This window comes from Ipomoea triloba, chromosome 14, assembly GCF_003576645.1.
Source record: "Ipomoea triloba cultivar NCNSP0323 chromosome 14, ASM357664v1".
Lineage (NCBI taxonomy): Eukaryota > Viridiplantae > Streptophyta > Magnoliopsida > Solanales > Convolvulaceae > Ipomoea > Ipomoea triloba.
The window spans coordinates 15,936,810-15,942,809 of record NC_044929.1 but is presented as its reverse complement, the minus strand read 5'-3'; positions in this window follow the sequence as shown (position 1 = coordinate 15,942,809).

Here is a 6,000-nt window from a genome sequence, read left to right as displayed (position 1 = left end):
CACTAGCAACATTCAATCACACAATCCAAATCCCTAGATTAAACTAGCCACTCATGATATGAAATTCAAGACAAAAGCTAATTTAATCCAAGAACAAGATAACTAAATATAATAGGAATGAAATAGAGATCACCTAGAGTGAAGTAAACCTTCAATCCAAGCTTTGTAGTCTTCTACAATGGAGATTGATCTAATCTAAAAACTAAGAAAAATGGAGAAAGTTCTCCAAAAGAAAAACTAAAAAGGGAAAACTAATTTTCTGGGAACCTCCTCTGAAAATCTATCAAAGGGGTTTAAATAGTCTCCGAAATAGCAACCCTAGTCGAAATTCGCACAGTGCAGTCTCCACGCCATCCACACACGTGTGAATGTGCATGGGAGGCTACTGGAAAGTTTTCACGCATGCTCACACGCGTGTGGCCATCCAGTTTGGTCCTCCGGGGCTCCGATCTTGCCTGGTTCGCTCTTTAAGCTCAACTTTTGTTCCCATTTGCTCCCGGGGCTCCTGTTTCACCTCCTTTAGGCTAACAGTAGCTTTTGTGTGTCGGTTAGTGATTTTCAAGCATTTATGAGCATAATTCACCATGTAAGGATGCTATAAACTTGATAAAACACCCTAATATGAGCTTGATTTAAGAGTATCTCAGAGGCTTATCAGATATATGTTGTAGGGAGTATTATTTCTTTTGTGTATGGAAGTGAAAATGACATAAAATCATGAGGGGATTTTGTGTTAAGCAATATAGCTTAAAGGAAAAAAAAATTATAGAGTACAAGTTTTTTTTAATGATAACTCAAGTAAAAAAATTTGATCTTTTATTTTGTTATGATACTACTTGTTTATAATCAAAATTTTTGAAAGTCGTTAATGGAGACTCTACCTTAGTCAAGAGGATAAAGAAAAATGGGAGAAAAAAAAGTGACTACAAATAGTTGTAGTTAGGTTCGAACCGAATCATGCTCATCGTGATTATAAACCTAACCTTACTAGACTTGGTTTGACCTTCAATTTAATACCAACATAAGCAAAATCAAAAGATCATAGGTTAGGCATTTGAATTTATGTTGGGGAGAAACAAACTTCTTCAAATTGAGAATGAAAATGAATGAAGTTGTTTTAGCACAAGGAAACATTATACTAACATAAGCATATAAGGGGAAATTTTAGTAAAAGTTTTATAGTAATGCTAGCTACATACTCAAATTGTATGATATATTGATATTGAAGAAACTAACATATATTCTTTTTACAATGAGACTGATCGAAAATTACACTTTCCAGAAAAATGAGACAAAGAACATTAATTCATGAAGTTTATACTTCGCTAATTTACATATATTATGCTAATTGTTTAACCTTAGCTTTAATCCATTAGTGAGCTTATTTAAAAAAAAAACAAAAAATTCTTCCTATTTTTTATGAAAAGGAACATCTAGTCTATGGTTTGAAAACAAGGGCAAATCTAATGTATTTAGGCTATAATTCCTTCTCTCTTCTTATATCAGCATATACATATATATTTACTCTTTTCGAAATAATATATATAAAGAATCCATGCATGTTTCTTAACAGGTACAAAAATAACTTATTCAATGGAAATGCCCTCCCAAAGTAAGTTGGCCCTTTGTCTTTCTTTTATGTTAAATTAGTTCCATAAAATATTAATTTCTCTTATATATGTTCAACTTTGCAGCTCTCCATGCCTGATAATTTTTTTTATTGCTGCTGGGGAGGAAAGTGTGGAGTCAGGACTTTAAAATTTTCTAATTAGGTGCATAACTATGCAATTTGTATAACATTTGTTCCTGCCGTTCAATTACCGACCAATTATTGTCGGAAGTGCTCCTTCCAGAAGAAGCACTGCATTTGCTTCTTCCAGAAAGAGCACCCCCGACAATAGTAGTTGGCCAGGAATGACCAAATATTGCTTCTTTTGAAATAAGCACGTACCTATTAAAAAATTGTAATCGTCAATGACCAAATATGATTCATGTATAACACTCAGGGATTAATTTTTAATTCTTTTAATTTGATTAATTTTGAATCAAACTAACTGAATTTTCATTTTGAGAAATTGTTACTTCAATCAAACTAAATTATACTTTAACTAATTCGATTAATTGGTCCATAACCAAATTTTTATTATATATAATTTATTTTATATTATATATTTGATACAACCATATTGTAAAAATTGTGCTACATTGGATGGCTCTTAATGTACAAATAATTGGCTATTTTTCGTTAGGGTAGTCATCCGATTCTTTTGATTACTTTTGAATCAAATTTAGAGATGAAGACACCATATTGATAGAAGAACAAGCAATCCTTAAGAATGATATTCTTAGTAACAACTAATTACTCGTCACAATTACCATAAATAATTAGTGACAAAACTTGAAATCAACATAATTATTTTCACAATTTAGTAATTTTTGTTATGGAATTATAGAGCGTCACAAATATTTGTAACAATTTCGTCACAAAAAATGACAATATTAGTGACAATAGTATTTTTTTTTCTCATTTATAATGGTACTAACCAATTGTATTTTATTGACAAAATAAGTTGTCACAAATATTTTAAACAAGAGTGGCCAACAACTATTTGTCACAAAAAGTTTTTAAATTTTTGTCCATATTATATTTTGTCAGAACTACATACGCTCCCGCCATAATTATAATGCCGCCAAAACGTACATGCATTTAGTGACAACAAATAGTGACAACGTATGTTACGATACTATTATTCTAGCAATAGTGACAACTTACTCGTAACAAATACTTACTTGTCACAATTACCATACTATCAGTGACAAAAAAAAGTTATCACAATTATCTCACAAAATAGTGTCGAATTATTTTTTGATCGTAAAAGTATATTATTTGTGACTAAATTACAAAGTGTGACAAAAACATTGTCACTAAATGTCTTTATTCTTGTAGTGCAATCCTAAAATGACGGGTGCATTTTTCATGTGCTCCTAGATCCAATAGAAGAACTTGAAAGAGGATGGAGTAGTACGTGCTACCCCCATGCAAAATCTGTGCTTCTTCACAAATAAAGATTAAATAAAATTAAATACATTAAAATTAACAAAAAGTTGATAAATTGATAATAATTTAACAAATTGAATAAAATTCTCATATGATACGCTTATATTAATAAAAATATATATATACTAATGTAATAAAAATAGCATTATAGTAATTACTAATTAATATATAATAACTATTAGTCTATATATTACTATATATTCATATATGGAAGCAATGATTTATATATATATATATATATATATATATATATATATATATATTTGAAAATCTCAAACTCTTAATTAGTATTTCAAAAAAGTAATTAATTATCATAATTTTATTAGGAATATATGCATATTTTCTATTATTGTTTATTAAAAATTAATGAATTCAATCATGTATTGACCTCAATAAATCTTTACATGAATTCTAAGACCCAAGACCATCAACACTCAAGGTAGTCTGGCTAGTCACCATAAGTTTCAATAGCAGAAGTGATCCTCAGGCCGGTTCAAAGAATTCATCATATATAGAATATATAGGGTACATTTTGATAGCACAACACTAACAAGTGCTCCTCGTGACATATACTTTTACAACGAAAGAATAAAATAACTTTAATGATATTATTACGATGTACATTTATTGGAATTACAAATATCATTTTTCAAAAGGTAGATAATACAACATAAACAAGTGGTCCCCATTTCATATGTTTTATAATGTACAAAAGAAATATAAAAAAAATCAGTGAATAGTGAAAAACGCGTTAATTATTGAATATCTAATTTTGTTAGGTGAATTATTCGCTTATAAATATCGAATCATGATTTAATTGCGAAGATTAAATAAAAATACATTAAAATTACCAAAAGTTAATAAATTGGTAATAATTTAACAAATTGAATAAAATTCTCATATTTTTTTTTGAAAAAATAAAATAAAATTCTCATATGATCCATTAGAAGAACTGAAGGATGGAGAAGTACGCGCTACCTCCGTGCTAGTCAGGTTAAGTTTCAATAGCAGAAGTGATTGATCCTCAGGTTTATAGTATATATGGTGGTGCTAAGTTGTTAAACAATAAACACAGCTTTCATTTGCTATCGTGTGTATATATATATATATATATATATATATATATATATATATATATATGTATATATATATCACCTTAATCCGCTCACTAGAAACATAAGTTTTTTGAGTTTTTCTTAAGCAAAGACTAAGGAATTCTTCTTTGTTTTTGTTTTGCTTTTCTCAAGAAAATGGAGGGTTTGTCTAGAAACAACCGATCAAGGAAGGAAATGGAGAAACACAACCAAGGTTTATGGTGTCCCAACAACAAATTCCATCAAGTAAAACTGTCTACATTTTCGTTTATTAATTAAATTAAAGTTAAATAATCGTGCTTAACTTTTGAAATTAAACTCAGTTTTGATCCAATAGAAGAACTAGAGGATGGAGAAGTACGTGCTACCTCCGTGCAAAATCTGTGCTTCTTCACAGCCAGTTAGCACATCAATCCATGGAAATCCTACCATAACAGCTAGAGCTGTCAATACGGGCCAACCCGGCCCATACGGGTTGGTGGAAAACAGGCCAGGACGGGTCGGCTCGTTTTTCAAACGGATTGGCACATCAATCCATGGAAATCCTACCATAACAGCTAGAGCTGTCAATACGGGCCAACCCGGCCCATACGGGTTGGTGGAAAACAGGCCGGGACGGGTCGGCTCGTTTTTCAAACGGATTGCGGTCGGCTCGTTTTTCAAACGGATTGGCACATCAATCCATGGAAATCCTACCATAACAGCTAGAGCTGTCAATACGGGCCAACCCGGCCCATACGGGACAGCTAGAGCTGTCAATACGGGCCAACCCGGCCCATACGGGTCAGCTAGAGCTGTCAATACGGGCCAACCCGGCCCATACGGGTTGGTGGAAAACAGGCCGGGACGGGTCGGCTCGTTTTTCAAACGGATTGCAAACAGGCCGGGACGGGTCGGCTCGTTTTTCAAACGGATTGCAGTCGGCTCGTTTTTCAAACGGATTGGCACATCAATCCATGGAAATCCTACCATAACAGCTAGAGCTGTCAATACGGGCCAACCCGGCCCATACGGGTCAGCTAGAGCTGTCAATACGGGCCAACCCGGCCCATACGGGTTGGTGGAAAACAGGCCGGGACGGGTCGGCTCGTTTTTCAAACGGATTGCAAACAGGCCGGGACGGGTCGGCTCGTTTTTCAAACGGATTGCAGTCGGCTCGTTTTTCAAACGGATTGGCACATCAATCCATGGAAATCCTACCATAACAGCTAGAGCTGTCAATACGGGCCAACCCGGCCCATACGGGTTGGTGGAAAACAGGCCGGGACGGGTCGGCTCGTTTTTCAAACGGATTGCGATTTGACCAACCCAATCCGTGTCAATACGGGCTAACCCGGCCCATACGGGTTGGTGGAAAACAGGCCAGGACGGGTCGGCTCGTTTTTCAAACGGATTGCGATTTGACCAACCCAATCCGTGTAGGCTGAGCTGACGCGCTAAACGGGCCAGCCCGTTAATTATTTTTTATTTTTATTTTATTTTTATTTTTTTGAAAGAATATTATTAAAATTGTTTTATTTTGCATAAGTTAGGAATTGAACCCTTAACTTCATAGATAAGAAATAAGACTATTTCCAACCAACCACATCAAACCTTTTGAATAAACACCATGTATGTTTATATATATACATATTATACACACACTATACATACATACACACATATATATAATTACATTTTAATTTTATAAATAAACTTTATATTAATATTTATATAAAGATACAATTATTTGTATTAATTAATACTAGTAATAAATTTAATATAAATTAATAAATTTTATATTAATATTTATATAAAGATACAATTAATTGTATTCATTAATACTAGTAATAAATTTAATATAAATAA